Raw genomic sequence first — 17,823 nt, forward strand, 5'->3', positions numbered from 1 at the left:
TCCCCATCATCTTACCTTTTGACCAATGAATAGTATTTTTTAAGGTCTGATTTTACTGCTCGGACCTGACACTCAGCCCTGCTGAGAATGGTGAAGTCTTCTCATCTGAAAACAGGAAACATGACCATTAACCTGTTCACCATCATTGTCATTGTAAATACGCTATCCCTGACCCAAGGGATGGGCCCTGCTTTTGAGAGTTTTCCCATCACTTGGGGCACACCTCATCTGCAACTGTGGCACCCTATAATGAGAACCCCTCTAGCCCAGAAGCCAACTGCTCCACTCCTTCTCTCTGACCCCAGCCCCTGCCCCTGTTGGTTCTATTCCTCTCCCTCTTCCCTATAGGACACAAGGGACATACCCATGCCCACCAAATGCTGTTTGAGGGCTAAAAAGTCCAAGGAATTTCTATAGAAAGTGTTAAGAGTTGGGTGTTTGGATTTTATAAATGTAGTAATGATCATACTCTCATTTTTCTGAAATAACTTTAGACTCCTAGGCCTTATTTCAGCTTAACATTCAGCTCTGCTGATGATGGCAAAATAACATGCACAATCAAGGTCATGGGTAGAAGGGGGGAAAGTATGGAAAGTTCTAATTGACAAGACTAGATTCCTTTATTCAAGGAACCCACATTCCCACAATCTACCTTCCTAGCATCAGTTGCAAAAGTTGCTGAACAAAACCTGTAAGATGCAATAGTTGGAGTTGAACACTGGGTACCAGTACAGACTTCATCTTCAGTGGTGGTCATTTTCCCTGTGGGTCTTTATGTCCTTTCTTTCAGGGGCCTTGGTTAGACTCATACTAATCAACCAGAAAGGTTGTGATCATGTTTTATCTCAAAAGAGAGGTGCACAGGGCCTAGATTCCTGACTTCCCAGGTAGCTCTCGTCCTATTTGCAAATTCGCCCAGCTCCTCCCCAGCTTCAGCTCTGCCAACCAAGGGTTTACTTTGATGGGTGTATTTATGAAGTCACAGAATGTCCTTTGTGGCACACCTTTCCCCCAGAGCAAGAGGTACCAATTTGCCTTATAACTGCATATTTCAAAAGGAAGTTTCTAGAAAAGTCCAAGAGAATCTGCAGCACCCATCTAGGGAAGCGGCTACATTACTTTATGTTCCAAAACACCTCACATCCCACTTTAGGACTCAGAGAGTCAAGGGGGAGAAACACAGGGACACAGGAACCCTTTCTTCCTCTTAGGGTCCAATCTTTCTCCCCTTCCCTCTGGCTAGCTTCCTCTGCTCCTATTGACACATCATGTGCACACGCCACCTAAATTTCTTTGGTTTCCCCCAGAAGCAGACCTTGAGACAAGGATTCAAGTGCATGTAGTTTATCTGGGAGGTGCCCCCAGAAAATGCTGTCTGGGAGTGGGAAAGTGAGACAGGGAAAGGAAGGATGCACAATCATCCGGTTACCACTGTGCAGCGGGAGCTCGATGCTAGCAGAGATCTCTGGAGATGATGTAGAACATGGGTCGGAGTTACCGCACTCAAGGGACTGGGGAGCTGGGCCGTTTATCCCCCACTGCCATCATTCATTAGTGGAGGGCTCCTCCCTGGGAATTAACCCTCTGGCACTTTGGCTTTCCCTGCATGTAGGTTAAGTGCCCTCAGCAGAAAGCAGCCAGATAGAAGCCCTCAGGCAGAAGGTGGCAGGTTCCAGGAAAAAGGTGGCAGGTCCCAGGTGTTCAGAGCAGGAGGCCTCACAGTTACGGGCAGTGCACCAGCCATGGCTGCTCCCTCGCCCCAGCCCAAGAACTATGTGAATTTTCATCACTACTGCTTGCCCTTTTTTGTGGGCTAAATTATGTCCTCCCCAAATTCATACTTTGAAGTCCTAACACCCAGTACCCTAGAGAGTGACTGTTTTTAGAGAAAGGGTCTATAAAGAGGTGAAGAAGTTAAAATGAAGCTGTTAGTATGGGCTCTAATCCAATCTGATTGGTGGCCTTAGAAGACAAAATTTGGACAAATTTACGGAATTCTCACACACAGAGAAAAGAACATATGAGGACACAGAGAGAAGGCAGCCATATACAAGCCAAGGAGAGAGGGACTCAGGAGAAACCAACCCTGCCAGGACCTTGGATCTTGGATTTCTAGCCTCCAGAACTGTGAGAAATCAATTCCTGTTGTTTAAGCCACCCATTCTGTGGTAGTTTGTTATGGCAGTCCTAGCAAACTAACTCACCCTTCCCTGGTTCTCTTGCTCCATCCCCAGAGTTACCTCTGGTTAGTTCGGTTCACCTTTTCGAACCAGGCCGCAGGTCAGAAGTGATTGAACTATATTTGAGTCAGGGGTCCTTCTGAGTCAAATCAGCTGTTGAAGGGAGGGGAGCAGGGCCACCTGGCCAAGACTGTGAGTGAGGACAGATCTCTGGAAAGGGAGCATCACTGGGAAAGGTGCCCAAAATTTATCTGTACCTTGGCCTTCTTGGATGGTCCTAAGCGAGGTGGCCAGTTACCCAGGTGCTTGTTTTAATCGGGGACATCTCCAAATCACTGTGTCTTTGTCATGGAGATAGATCGTCCAGGGAAATAAGTCAGCACAATGCTGAGCATCTAAACACTGCTTCAGACACCTCATACCTCAGGCCACATGTTAGCTAGTTTTCTAGCTTGGAAATTGTGACCACAAAAGCCCAAAACCCTGTCTGCTGGGCCTGAATCAGAAGCTCAGAAGCACAGCTCGCCTGTCTGAAAACCAGCAGGAAATGAGGCTGACAGTTAATTAGATTAATTAGGAAACCATGCCTTAAAATGTAATGTTGTTTTCATGAGCTTTTAAAGCCTATCAAAATGTTTGCCGAGCTTTATGGCTGGTTATTAACAGCCTTGTAAAAATATACAAGGAAACAAGGAGCTGTCAGGGAGCTATTGAATGGGACAGCTGCCACGCACACAGTCAGAACCTGGTTCTGGCCTTCACATGAACCAGGTTCAAACTCCAGCTCTGCTTGAACTGGTTGTGGCCTCAGACAAGTGCCTCACCCTGTTTGGTCTCATACCCTTATCTTTCCAATTAGGAGGCTGGGTGATCTTTAAGCCTGGGATCTGCCACTCAGTCTCTCCCTTTCTGGTGCCTAAGAGCTCAGTCCTCCTGCAGCCTCCACTGCTCTGAGGGCTATGTAATCATCAAGGCCTGAGTGTTCTCACAATAAGTAGGATTCTAGTATTGCAGGGGGAGCATCAGCATCCCACTCCATGGAAGTGGACATACAAAGCTTTTGTGGCCAAAGGTCCATTCAACCTTCTTTGCCAACAAGAAGGTTGCCTTTGGTCTCCTTTAGGGAAACTCTGTCTTTCAGTTCACAGTCCCTGTGCTTTAGACATAGTTGATTCCACCCTCGGTGTCAGGGCTGGGTTTGTGTCTCAGCTGTAGCAATCAGAGCACCTCGTCTCTGACCACAGTGATTTGTTCAGGGATTGTCATCGGACTCAGAGCTAATGAGGCACAGAGGAAAGAGAGGCATCTCTATTTAATTCCATTGGGATGATTTAAACCTGGGCTTGTTGGCAGCCATGTTGGCACCATGTAGAGTGTGAAGTTAATCCAGAATGGAGCAAGGCTAAGCCAGATGATGGAAAGAGAATAGATTATAGTACCATTGTTTGAATCCCTGAGTTCAGCCACTTCTTAAATTTACCGTTGGACTTTTCAATTACATGAACCAAAAAATCCCCTTTATTTAAGCTATTTTGAAGTGAGCTTTCTATCACTTGCAAACAAGAGTTCCAATAGTTATATGGCATGTTTGTGAAAACAGCATTATGAGAGTCAAAAAAGTAGAAAAACAAAGTCATAAAAAAACAAAGGAAAAAAAAGAAAGAAATTTTCAGGGAAAGTACATGCTAGAATTTGCACATGCTGTTTCCTGTGTGTAAAATGTCCTTCGCCCTCTTTTTCCCTTTGAGAATTCCTATTTATCTTCTTGAAGCCCATCTCAATGGTATCTCCGTTTCTCAGCTCCCAAGATAGAGTAATCACTACTGCCCCCAAGCCCCTGTGATAGGTTGACGTGTGAAGTTTCTCCATACACCTTTAACGCTAGGACCCTCCACAACTGGACTAGGACAGATACACAGGGCAGCCACTTGTATCTGCGTCAAATTGTCAGAAGGGAGAGAGAAAAACACCTCCAACCATTGTTTACAATACTTATATTGGGTTGGCCAGAAAGCGTGGTACATTTTTTCCATAAAATAAAAGACATATTTTTCATTTTCACCAATAACTTTGTTGATTTGGATATTTTGAGTATGTTGGCTATCTCCTGCTATTGGCTTCTAGTGGGTAGAGGCCAGTGGTGCTGCTAAACATCTCCCAATGCATAAGACAGCCCCACAGCAAGGAATTATCTGGCCAAAATGTCAATAGTGCCAAGAAACTTCACAAACCACTTTTGACACATTCGATTAGTCACAGCACCTTCTCCATACACTGCATAAATCTTTTTATGCATTTCAGTTGCGTTTTTACCTCTTTTTAATTTATTTTTTAAAGATTTTATTTATTTTTAGACAGAAGGGAAGGGAGGGAGAAAGAGAGGGAGACAAGCATCAATGTGTGGTTGCCTCTCATGCGCCACCTAATGGGGACCTGGCCCACAACCCAGGCATGTGCCCTGAGTGGGAATGGAACTGATGATCCTTCAATTCGCAGGCTAGCACTCAATCCACTGAGCCACACCAGTCAGGGCCGTTTTTACCTTTCTTGAAATAATAAAGCATAATACGCTCAAAATGTTGCATATCTTCTTCCATCTTCAATATTAAAATGGATGAACAAAAATTCACCAATTTTGATAAGTTTCTTAAATGCATGCTAATACGACAGCTGTCACAATACAATCTAACAAAATTGTCTCGAATGAAGTTAAAGACAACTAAGTGCTACTAGAGCCATCATATGGAAAAAATGTAACGGACTTTTTGGCCAACCCAGTAATACCAAGTGCCCTCTTATAAAAACTCACATGATAAATTCCAGAAAAAGTTGTAGTGAGTTAATTAACTGGTAGATTTCTTAGTGGAAAATAATGATAGTTATGGAATCCATTTGGGTTCCCTTTTACTTTCACCACCAGGGGACACGGGGCAAAATGAAATGCTCCTGTCAGGGTCAGCAATGACCTTCATGTTGTTAAATCCAATGGTCAGTCCTCAGTGCTCACCTTATTTATCCTGTCAGCAGCAGCACTGGACATAGAGGACCACACTGTCCTTAAAACCCTTTGTCATCTGGCTTCCAAGACCTTTTACTCTCTTGGTCTTCGTCCCATCTCATTGGCCACTTCTCAGTCTTCTCTGTTGATTCCTGTTCATCTCCTCAACCTCCCACCATAGGAAGGTCATAGGGCCTGGTCCTCTGCCTGTTCTCATTTCTGTCACACTACCTCCATCAGCAATCTCATCTAGCTAGCCTGATGACTTTGAATACCATCTCTCTGATGATGATGCCTGAATTTATAGCTCTAGCCTGGACCTTTCTCCTGAAATCTGGACTCATATGTCCAACTGGCAGTTTGACATTTCTTCTTAGACATCTGTATTAGTTGGCTCAGGCCACCATAACAAGAAGCCACAGAGTGAGTAGCTTAAACAACAGGCATTTATTTTCTTACAGTTCTAGAGGCTGGAAGTCCAAAATCAAGGTGGCAACGGGTTGGGTTTGGTGAGACCTGACTTGAAAACAGTCACCTTCTCACTATGTCCTCACATGGCCTTTCCTTTGTACATGGAGATGGAGAGATCTCTGGACATCTCTTCCTCTTACAAGGACACCAGTTAATTGACTTAGGGCCCCATCGTTTTGACTTCCTTTAACCTTAATTACCTGCTTACAGATGCTAACTCCAATACAGTCACATTGGAGGTTAGGACTTCAACATATGGATTTTTAAGAGGGCACGATTTAGTTCATAACATTATATCCAACAGGTATCTCAAACTAAACATATCCAAGACTAAATTTCTTATCCCTAACATTACTCCACACATACCATTCCTCACCGCAGAAAATGAAAACTCCCACCCTTTTTTAAAAATTTTTATTTTTATTCAGTTACAGTTGTATGCCTTTCCTCTCCATCCCTCCACCCCACCCCAGCTGAACCCACCTCCCTCCCCCATCTCCACCCTCCCCCTTGGTTTTGTCCATGTGTCCTTTATAGTAGTTCCTGTAATCCCCTCTCCTCACTGTCCCCTCCCCACTCCCCCCTGGCTATTGTTAGATTGTTAACTTCAATGTCTCTGGTTATATTTTGTTTGCTTTTTTCTTTTGTTGATTATGTTCCAGTTAAAAGTAAGATCATATGGTATTTGTCCCTCACCGCCTGGCTTATTTCATTTAGCATAATGCTCTCCAGTTCCATCCATGCTGTTGCAAAGGGTATAAGCTCCTTCTTTCTCTCTGCTGCATAGAATTCCATTGTGTAAATGTACCATAGTTTTTGGATCCACTCATTTGCTGATGGGCACTTAGGTTGCTTCCAGCACTTGGCTATTGTAAATTGTGCTGCTGTGAACATTGGGGTGCATAGGTTCTTTTGGATTGGTGTTTCAGGGTTCTTGGGGTATAATCCCAGCAGCGGAATTGCTGGGTCAAAGGGCAGTTCCATTTTTAGTTCTCTGAGGAAATTCCATACTGTTTTCCACAGTGGCCTCACCAGTCTGCATTCCCACCAACAGTGCACTAGGATTCCCTTTTCTCCGCATCCTCTCTAACATTTGTTTGTGGATTTGTTTATGTTGGCCACTCTGACTGGTGTGAGATGGTACCTCATTGTGGTTTTCATTTGCATCTCTCTGATGGCTAGTGATGCTGAGCATCTTTTCATATGTCTCTGGGCCCTCTGTATGTCTTCCTTGGAGAAGTGTCTGTTCAAGTCCTTTGCCCACTTTTTAATTGTGTTGTTTGTCTTCCTGGAGTGCAGTTGTGTGTGTTCTTTATATATTTTGAAGATCAGGCCCTTGTCTGAGGTATCATTGGCAAATATGTTTTCCCATACTGTTGGTTCTCTTTGTATTTTAATGCTGTTTTCTTTAGCCATGCAGAAGCTTTTTATTTTGATGAGGTCCCATTTGTTTATTCTTTCCTTTATGTCCCTTGCTTTAGGGGACGTGTCTGTGAGGATGTTGCTGCGTGGAATGTCTGAGATTTTCCTGCCAATGTTTTCCTCTAGGACTTTTATGGTGTTACAACTTATATTTAAGTCTTTTATCCATCTTGAATTTATTTTTGTGTATGGCGTAAGTTGGTGATCGAGTTTCATTTTTTTGCATGTAGTTGTCTAGATCTCCCAACACCATTTGTTGAAGAGGCTGGAAAACTCCCACCTTTTAATTGCTCAGTACCAAAGCCCTGGAGACAGCCTTGACTTCTTCCTCTTTTTTTTTCACACCCACCTCCAATCTATCAGCAAATCCTATTGCCTCTACATTTACTTTACTTATTTTTGCCTCTACCTTTAAAATATATCCTGTACCCAACCACTTCTCACTCTCTCACTGTTTCTACTCTATTTCAAACTACCATCACGTCTTGTCTGGATTATGACAATATTCTCCTAGTTTTCTTACTTCTGCCTATATCACCCTCCAGTTTATTCTAATCACAGCCTCCAAAGATATGTCTTTCAAGCCATAAATCATATTGTGCCTTCCTCTGCTCCTCCAGTGGCACCATTATGCTTGGAATAAAAGTCCTTGCACGGCCTACAGGGTCCCACACGGTCTGTTCCTTCAATACCTCTCTGACCTTCTCTACTAGTGAATGACTTCCCTTCATGCAAAGATGACTGATAGTCATGAGAGGTGGTAAAGTCACTCAAGGTAAGGGAGTTGAGTGAGAAGAGAAGAAGGGAGGGGAAGAGAGGGGAGGGGAGGGGAGGGGAGGGGAGGGGAGGGGAGGGGAGGGGAGGGGAGGGGAGGGGAGGGGAGGGGAGGGGAGGGGAGGGGAGGGGAGGGGAGGGGAGGAGGCAGACGGGGGAGGGGGCCCAGGGAAGAGTTTGATAAAATAAAGTGAGCTTGAGAAGGTGCAGCTATAGGACTAGGAGAGGAGCCAGCAGGGGTGGGTCCACCAAAACCCAGAAGAGGGCCATCTCCGGAAGGAAAAATCTCTCCCTGAGGGCCTACAAGACTGAACATCCTGTCTTCAATTTCCCTTTCATGATGTTAAAATTTTTAAACATGTTTCAATGATAAGCAATTTTTCAGGGAAGCAGCTGGCCACCAAATTGGGTAAGGAGGAAAAGATACTAGCATCTTTCAACTGGTCATTTTTTTCTCCATTTCAGCATAATCAGGTCAGAATCAGTATCCATTATTAATAGATGCATGTTTTATTAAAGGTATAAAGACCAAAGATTTGTAACTTTAATAACCCAGATTCTTATTTTAAATTCTCCAACATCATTATTTATTGATTGATGGGGGATGTTTCTTTTGCAATTGCCAATCTGCCAATTCCTGGAGGGGGACGAGAAGTGGTAGACTTTGGGTAGCTGGCATTGATGCTGACTTACCCTAAGGTGTGCAACAAAATTCCCAAGAAATGAGCACCTCCTCTGCGCCAGGCCCTGGGCCAGACATGGTACACAGGAGGCAGGATGACAAAGGCACAACCCTCCCCTAATTGGGGAGGCAGAAAAATAAACACTATATGGGCAATGCAATAATTTACATGGGGTATAGAGTTGAGCGGTTAAAAGCTTTCCTCTGGAATTGGGAAGGTTTAAGTTTCAGTGCTGCAACTTCCTAGCTGAGTGATCTTAGCCATTATATTATTAAGGCCCTTCCTGAGCCTCGGTTTCCTCATCTGTAAAATGGGGATGATATAGGGTTATCATGAAGAGTAAACAAGATACTGATGCATATGTCTTGCTTAGTGCAGTGCTCAGCACACAGTAAGTCCTCATTAAATGGTAATTAAGGTTGGGATGGTAATGATGAAAAAACTGTCAGGGGCACACACTCTGGGTATTAATTCTTCCTAGAGAAGATGGGTTAAGAGAAGCTTTCACAGAGGAGGACACATTTGAGCTGGTTCTCGAAGAATGATTAGAATTTCAAAAGGCTGGCAAGCTTCAGGGAAGGACACTCCAGGCAGAGAAAACAGCCAGGGAAAAGCCAGTTGCTGAGAGAGTGTGAGCTGTTTGGGGAAAATGAAGAGCTTGGTAGAGCTGGAGAGTATGTAGCTGGAGGGCACTGATGGGAGGCGGCTATGAACAAGGGTTCAGATGGTGCAGAGAGCCTCAGAAGCCTGGTGAGGGGGTCCAGTTTCACCCTAAAAGCTATGGGGAGCCTTGAAAAGTTTAGGGTTTTTAAAAAATTGTGGCCAAAAAATATGTATTATAAAATTTACCATGGTAACCATTTCAAGTGTACAGTTCAGTAGTGTTAACTATATTCACATTGTTGTGCAAAAGATCTCTAAAACCTTTTCATCTTGCAAAACTGAAACTCTTCCCCATGTTTTCCTCCCCCCAACCCCTGGCCAAGGCAACCACCATTCTACTGTTTGAGTTTGACTATTCTAGATGCCTCATGTAAGTGGAATTGTTATTGGTGTTGGGGTTCCCAGCTTCCTCAAGATAGAAATCAAGGGGAAACCTCTGAGAAATTTCCAGACAGATTTTATTAAGCTTATGCTCCAGCACAAGGGAGGCAGCACAGAAGAAAGGAAGGTCCTCTGAACTGGCCCGGGTCTGGCTCTGCTTTGCTGCTCTTATAAACTGGGGACAGAGTGGGTGGGGTTTTTGAAAAAGACAGGCTTGCAGAATTTTCCCTTTCAGGGTCGGGTGACTTCCTTTTCCAGCTGCTGTGCCAGGCGCTGTAGGGGCAAGATGGCGGACTGCTCATCCTCCACCCCTGGAAGGTCGCAGAGAGGTCAAACCTTTGATGGGGGACTCAACTGTTGGAAAAATTTTAGTTTCAACAATGGCTAATAAGCTTAGTAATCAATGTATGTATAAAGCTATTGTTTCAGGAACTGAAGGTATGACCCACCCTGACTCCAGGAGACCGTAAGCAGTCCCAGCTTTGTGCTTCAGGAGGACTGCAAGCATCAAGAAGGTATCTGAGCCATTGTGCTCCAGGGTGAGACCCCACACACAAGGCACAGATGAGAGAATGCTGCAGCTTTTTATCTAACTTTTCCCCTGAATTCCAAATCCCTTACCTACAGTTTTCTTCTCCTTATAAAAAGGATCGGTTTAAAATGGAATTTAAGATGGTCTGTTAGGGTACAGATACACTGATCCCCGAACATCTGAATAAAGCGTCCATAAAGATTCAATCCCTGTCTCTGCTTATTGGGACTGGTAGGTGACAGGCAGCTCGAATGCCAGCTGGTTTCACCTTGACCAATGGGACATGCAGGTCAGTAGATGAAGCAGGCAGTTAGAAAGGACATAAAATCAGCTACCTCTGTGTCTGTGAATAACGAACGGAGGGTGGTGACATTTCGGTGTTCCAGTGTTCCTTCTGGCCATCTGATCTCCTTGGGGTCTCGGTCCCTGGTCCTTATGCTGTTTCATGAAATCATATGGACAGGATTTGTCCATGGCTGACTTGCTTATTTCACTTTCATAATGTCCTCAAGCTTCATCCATACTGTAGCATGTGACAGGATTTCCTTCTTCCTTGTTTTTAAGGCTAAACAATATTCCATTTTTTATATATACACACACGCACACACACAGAGACATTTTCTTCATCTATCATACCATGGAAGGTTTTAAGCAAGGGTATAATCCCATTTGGTCTGTGTTTAGAACAAATGCTGGGGGTCGGGGGGTGGCAGTGTGGTTCTAGGATGAAGTGAAGGGGACAAAGTGGCAGTAGGGAACCCAGGGAGGGTGCAGTGTCCAGGCAAGACGATGGTGGCCTGGCCTCAGGCGTGGCAGAGGGCTTGGATTTCAGAGATATTCTAGAAGTGGAATTGGCAGGAATTGATAATGACAAGATATTTGTCCTAACTTTAGAAATCCAAAGGTGGCACAGGTCTTTCCAGTCACCCCAACCCCCAAAAAGAGGAGGAAAAGAGAGCCTGGCTGGCCTCCTTCGAGAGGCTGAAGAGGGAGAGAGAAGAATGCTGTGGGGGGTGAAAGGCTCCTAGTACCACAGGCCTTCAGGAAGTTCCCACGCTTCAGACTATAGCTGTCCCCATCCTGCCCCCCAGTGTGTGACTGGGACATTGGGCAAGATGGTTAGCTGGCTCCAACTAACCATCTGGTAGGTGAGGAAACACAGCCCCAAGGAAAGAAAGCATTGACCTCTGGTTCCTGCACTATCTGTGACTCGCTGTGTGACCTTGAATAAGCCCATGCCCCTGTCTGGTCCTCATGTTAGTGTTGCCACAAATGATGATGAGGGTGGTGGTGGTGGCAGCCCACTCTTTTTGAGTGCTTATTTCCTGCAGGCACTCTTCTAAGTACTTCGCAAGCATTAGTGCATTAATGCATTTTATTCTCCCAACACTACTATTATCCCCATGGTACACATGAGGAAATTAAAGCAAGTCACTTGCCTGAGGTCAAAAATGGAATTCAAATTCAGGCAGTCCCGCCCTGGTAGCTCAGTTGGTTAGAGTGTTGACACCTTATGCCAAGGTTGCGGGTTTGATCCCCGGTCAGGGCACATACAAGAACCAACTAATGAGTGCATAAATAAGTGGAAACAAATCAATGGTTCTCTCCCTCTCTCTGTTTCTTTCTCTCTCTCCCCCTTCCTCTCCCCCTAAAATCAATTTTTTTTTTAAAGTTTCAAATTCAGGCGGTTCAGCTCTACACCATTCCCTGGAATCACCTGGGGAGCTTTAAAATACCAGATTTCTAGGCTTACCCTGGACCTGCTGACCCAGAGCCTCTAGTGTGGGCCTTGGCATCAACTGCTAAGGTCCCCTTAGGGCTAACGGTGAGGGTTGACAATGAGGGTTCCATTGGGACAGACAGTGCCTGAATCTGGCCTGAGAGAGAGTAGAGCCTGACCCTCCCACCTTCCCTGAGTGCTGATATTCCCTGGGTCTGAGGGTGAGTGGCCCTTCTGGGGACAATCCAAAGGCTGTCTCTGGGTCATTTCCACCCAACTGCCCCTGTCCTCCAGGGAGGGTCCCTGAAGGACATAAGGAAACACAGATGACAAATGATCCTAAAAAATAGATACTCATCCTCTCCAGTAACTCAGGAAATTGGAATTAAAGCAACAGGAAGATACCCTGGAAGGTTCTCAAGAGGGGAAGAATGTGGTCAGACACCTTCCTAATCAAACTCACCTCTGCTTCATTTGGAACCTGGATGCACTTGAGTTCTCTCAAGAGCTAGAGTCTTCTTCTTTTTTTTTAATTGGTGGCAGAGTGTGCGTACTATCATGACAATACTAGATCCACAAATATCTTGGCATTTGGTTATTTTTAAAAGAATCGCATATTGTCAAAGTAGATACCAATAACAAGTAATCACTAATGACTTTTAAAAATCTTAATCTAAAAAAGAATTCAAAAACATTGCTGTATGCACCAAGAATGAATCTCATAGACACAGCAGATGAGCAAAAGAAGCCAGACACAGAAAACTAGATACCAGGTGACTGGGTTTGTGTCAATTCAAAAACAGACTAAATGAAATCTGTGGCGATAGATGTCAAGATCATTGTTATCTTTGAGGGGTACTGACTGGGAAGGAACCTCCTGGTGGACTGGAAATACCCTGTGTCTTGACCCAGGTGGGGATGACATGGGTGCACATAAAGTACAGATTCCTGGGTTGTGCACTTACACTGTATGCACTTTACTGTGTACAACTCATGCCTTAATAAAAATGTTTGGAAGATTTAGATTATTGTTTCCATGTCTTTCACTCGAATTTATATGAATACTCAGCACTGATTGAGTGCCTGCAGTGTACACAGCTACTCGTGCTAGGCAAGTGGCAGAAGTGAAGGAAGATTAAGGCTTGGCTGTCTACACACAAGGAGCTGGTACGTGGCTCTGGACTTAGAACAAGGCTCACAGCTGGAGGGGGCTACCCAGGGCCAGTTGTTGCTGATGCCATTGAAACCCCTGCTCCCACATGTACCCTAAAGAGCCACGGCCAGGATGGGGCAGCCTGCTCCATCAGGCCACTGGACAAATCAGAAGGCAGCAAGATTTGAGAGGCCAGGATGGGCAGGATCACTTTAGGTTGACAATAGGTGAAACATAAGTTAGTAGATGCCCTGGCCCCAGAAACCTGTCTGGATCAAAGATAAAATGGGCCAGACCCACATGGCAAGGCTGAAGCCAGAACCAGCAGGAAGGAAAGTTAGGAATGATATCAGGTCAGGTTGGACAGTAGCTCAGAGATAATAGGATTCTCATTTGCTATTGGGACCACACGCCAGGAGGTGAGGGCTTATAGTGGGGGAAGGGGGCTGAATGAAAGATGTTTGACCAGCTCAAATAGAGACCAGAGACGTCCAGTTCCTGCCAAAGGTCACACAGCAAATCAGGGATTAATCCAGGCCAAGACTGGACTTAGTAAACCAGGACAAGTGGAATAGGGAAACTGAGACAGATAATTAAATGGCCAAGCAGTTTACAGCCATCTAATAAATAGCAAAATCCTGTCTCCCTTAATCTAGGACACTTAAGAGTAAGTGGTTTATACTTCTCCTCTCCAACCAGAGAGTGCATAGCTTAAATAACCCTACTCAGGGAGATAGATAATAAAAATCTAATTAGTGCTATTTGTGCCAACCACACCCAAGGACAGATGAAGTCAGCAGAATAAATCTCATTTTGGTACATCAGCATAAAGCTGATGAGTATTCTATTGCGAACCTCCCCTAAGACCTCCCCTAAACTCCCTGCTGTTTGGAAAACAGATAAGAACCCTCAAGACAAAGACCCAGCACAGGCTCTCCCTGGAGTATGCCCTTGCCTTTCTTCTCTCTCAGATGTACATCTTTAATTTTCTCTCCTAAATTGTAAGGGTCCTCACGAGACCTGCAACCAGGGGAGCAACAGGCAGTGGTAGCTCTTCCCAGGCTAACCCCCTGAACCTTTCTCCAAGGCCCTTTTTTCTCTGATTTTTCAGTGAGTTCACGGCAGCCTTGTCTGGGCTCATTCCTTTCCTGTAACATTTTTACAGAGTCAAAGCAGAACAACATCTAGTCTCTCTCCTGTTGCTTCTTCTACCCTAAGCTCTTCCTTTGTTCCCTTGTCCCCAGCTTTAGTAAACATCCTCTCAAAATCCTCTAGACTTGTCTTGTGAAATCTTTCCTGCACAAAGTCAAGAACCCACACACTACCAGCCAGACTGAGGCAGACCTGCTCTGGGCTTGGTCCCTTTCTGGTAACAAAGATCCCACACATTCTGTACCCAATGTACTTCTCCCTATTACCCTAAAATATCCCAAGATCATTTCTATTTCCCCCTTTGCATGCTCCACATTCTACATACCCTGTGTTTTCAGGTTTAAAAAAAGACTTCTTGATTCTTATGACAACTTACATCAACCTAAAAGTAGAGGAAAAATCATCCCACACCACCCACTTTTAATACAGATCTTTGCTGTATCAGGAGGATAAACAAGCCAAAAAAGCGATAATTAGTTGTAAATTCAGGCGAGTGAGGTTTATGGAACGTGAACTGTTTGGATAATCAGCTGGGGTGGTGCCATGAAGTGGTAATTAATTTGGTTTTTTTTCCTTAAAATGTTTTACTTAATTAAGGGAGGTGCTGATTTATATACACTCGTCCCTTAGGGATGGTTTGTAAGGCAAGAGAAAATTCCAACTGTCTCCTTGCCACGTTTCCCTTCGAATTATTTCATTACATACAGATACGCTTTTGCAACACTGATTGTGACAGATCCTGGAGTTATTAGCTCATAAATATTGGGGGTGGGGGGAGCTGGGGACACACACTTAATGGGAAATGTTCTCCTAATCAAAAGAATATTTCAAGCTGTGACAATGCAGGCCAAGAGAGAGAGAGGGAGCCGCTTTTTCTTCAAAGACTAACAGGATGCTGAAACCAGCCCAGCACCTGCAGCTCTGTCTGCTTCTGAGTCAGCTGGGCTTCTGACTCGCAGCTTGCAGAGGGTGGAAGTCAGAAGGATTTGGATTCAGTCTTGGTTCCATCACAACTCACTGTGAGTTGATAGTAGCTAAGCCTTTTCTTTCCTTTATTCAACAAATAGTTATTGAACACTGATTATTTGCTAGGCTCTGTGGCACATGCTGGGAATATAGTGGTGAACCAGACAGGCTTGCTTCCTATCTTTTTGGAACTTAGAGTCTAATGAGAGAAAAATAATGTAAACAAAAGACTAAATAGCTCATAAGCACATGCTTACTCTATGACCAAGCAGTTCTACTCCCAGGTATCTACCCAAGAGAAATGAGTGCATAGCTGCCAAAAGACATGCATTAAAATGTTCATAGAAGCCTGGCCAGGTGGCTCAATCGGTTGGAGCATCATGCTGTACACCAAAAGGTTGTGGGTTCAATCCCCAGTCTGGGTGTATATGGGAGGCAACCTTTCTTTAAAATCAATAAACATATTCTCGGGTGAGGATTTTTAAAAAATGTTCATAGCAGCATCATTTAATAGCTTCAGATCAGGAACAGCCCTCAGGTCCATCATCAGAAGAATGGATAAATAAATTGTGGTACATTTAAATAATGGAATACTACACAGCAATAAAAAGGATAAACTACAGTTGTGTGCATTCACATGCAAAAACATGGATGAATCTCATTGCAGACAGTGATGAATGAAAGAATTTGGACAAAAGTGCGAACAATATGATTCCATTTATAGAACATTCAAAAGCAGGCAAAAATAATCTAATTAATCTATGATGAAACTAGAATAGTGATTACCTTCGGGGGAAGAAGCAGAGGGAGCTTTCTGGAGTGTTGGGAATATACTATGTCCTATTATGGGAAGTGGTTATACACATATACATATGTATATACATATGTAAACATTCATCGAGACAACATTCACATAACTTTTATGACAGTGTATTATTATAACTGTTCTATGTTATTAGTTATTATTAATTTCTTGCTGTGCCTGATTTATCAATTAAACTTTATCATAAGTATGTATGTATAGGAAAAAATATAGTGTGTATAGGGTTTGTTAGTATCTGTGGTTTCAGGCCTTCACTGGGGTGGGGGCGTCCTGGAATAATCCCCTGTGGATAATGGGGGACGACTGTACTCCTCAGCATTAAGAAGGAACAAGCAATTGATACCTGCAACCACTTGGATGCATCTCAAATGCACTGTGTTAAGTAAAAGAAGCCAGATGCAAAAAGTTCCCTATTGTGTCATTACAGTTTTAAGGCATTCTGGAGAAGGCAAAACTACGGCAATGAAGAACAGATCAGGGGCGCCCACGTTGGTGTGGCTGGGTTGGTTGGGCATCATCCCACAAAGTGAAACGTTGCTGGTTCAATTCCTGGTCAGGCACAGGCCTAGGTTGTGGGTTCTGTCCCTAGTCAGGGTGCGTGTTAGAGGCAACCAATCAATGTTCCTCTCTCACATCGATGTTTTTCTCCCTCTGACAAGGTATCAGGTTTCTTGAAAACATATGCAGAATTCTTAGCTCTCTGCTTTTTGTGAAAAATATGCTAAATATAACCTGAGCAGCATGGCTCAGTTGTTTGGGCAACGTCCAGCAGAGTCCAAGATCACCAGTTTGATTCCTGGTCAGGGCACATACCTAGGTTACAGGTTCGGTCCCTAGTCGGTGCGTGTATGTTGTTTTGCTCTCACATCGTGTATGCTGTTTTCCTCTCCCTTTCCTTCTCCCTCCTTTCCCCTCTCTTGAGAATCAAAAATAAAAATTATATATATAATATACATATATATATATATGTGTATATATATATATATACACATATAAATAAAGGACAGATCAGGGGTTTCCAGGGGCTCGGGGAAGGGAAAGGTCTAACTACAAGGGAACAGCATGAGGGAATTTGTAGGGGATAATGGGCTGTCTTAGAAGCAGATCCAAAAACAAGGATTCGCACACAGTATTTTGTTAAGAAAGCACTCCTACGATAAACTGGACAGGAAGCGAGGAAGGAAGATAGGGAAGAGAAAAGGGCAAGCGAGAGTGCAATTTCAGGTAGAGCCTTGGCCTCAGATTAATCCCATGGGAGCTGAGGAATGTATATTACACCTCAGAGTTTGCTCCTGGAGGCACAAGAGCCGGCTTTCATATTCCTGCACAAGTTGATCCAAGGCCAAGGGCCATCCTGGGAGAAAAACTCCATGACACTTCTGGGTCCCTGCATGTGCAGATTGCCAAGGGCAATCCTCCGAAAAAAAGTCTCACGTGTGCTGTCAGAAAACAGCACCCAGAGCTGGGAATGGACATGCAGAAGTGGGGTAAGGATCTGAAGGGATCTGAGTGTGATTCCACTCCACAAACTGTGCAGCATCTACCAGATATTTGCTCCCAAGGCTAGAAAGGGTCAAACTTGAGAGATGACCCTGAGATATAATAGCCAGACAATCTGGGTTTTAATCCTGGATTGAACTAGCTGTGTTACCTTAGGCAAGTTACTTTACCTCTCTGAGTGTCTGTTTTCTCATCTGTAAATTGGGCACGACAGTAAATCTCCATCTGAGATTATGATAAGAAAGAATCTAATTTAGGCCTTGACTGGGTGGCTCAGCTGGTTGGAGCATCATCCCATACAACAAAACCTGTTCAGGGCACATACCTAGGTTGTGGGTTTGATCCCAGGTCCGGGTGCATACAAGAAGGCAACCAATTGATGTTTCTCTCTCTCCCTCTTCCTCT

The sequence above is a fragment of the Desmodus rotundus genome, chromosome 6 (genome assembly GCF_022682495.2).
Source record: "Desmodus rotundus isolate HL8 chromosome 6, HLdesRot8A.1, whole genome shotgun sequence".
NCBI lineage: Eukaryota > Metazoa > Chordata > Mammalia > Chiroptera > Phyllostomidae > Desmodus > Desmodus rotundus.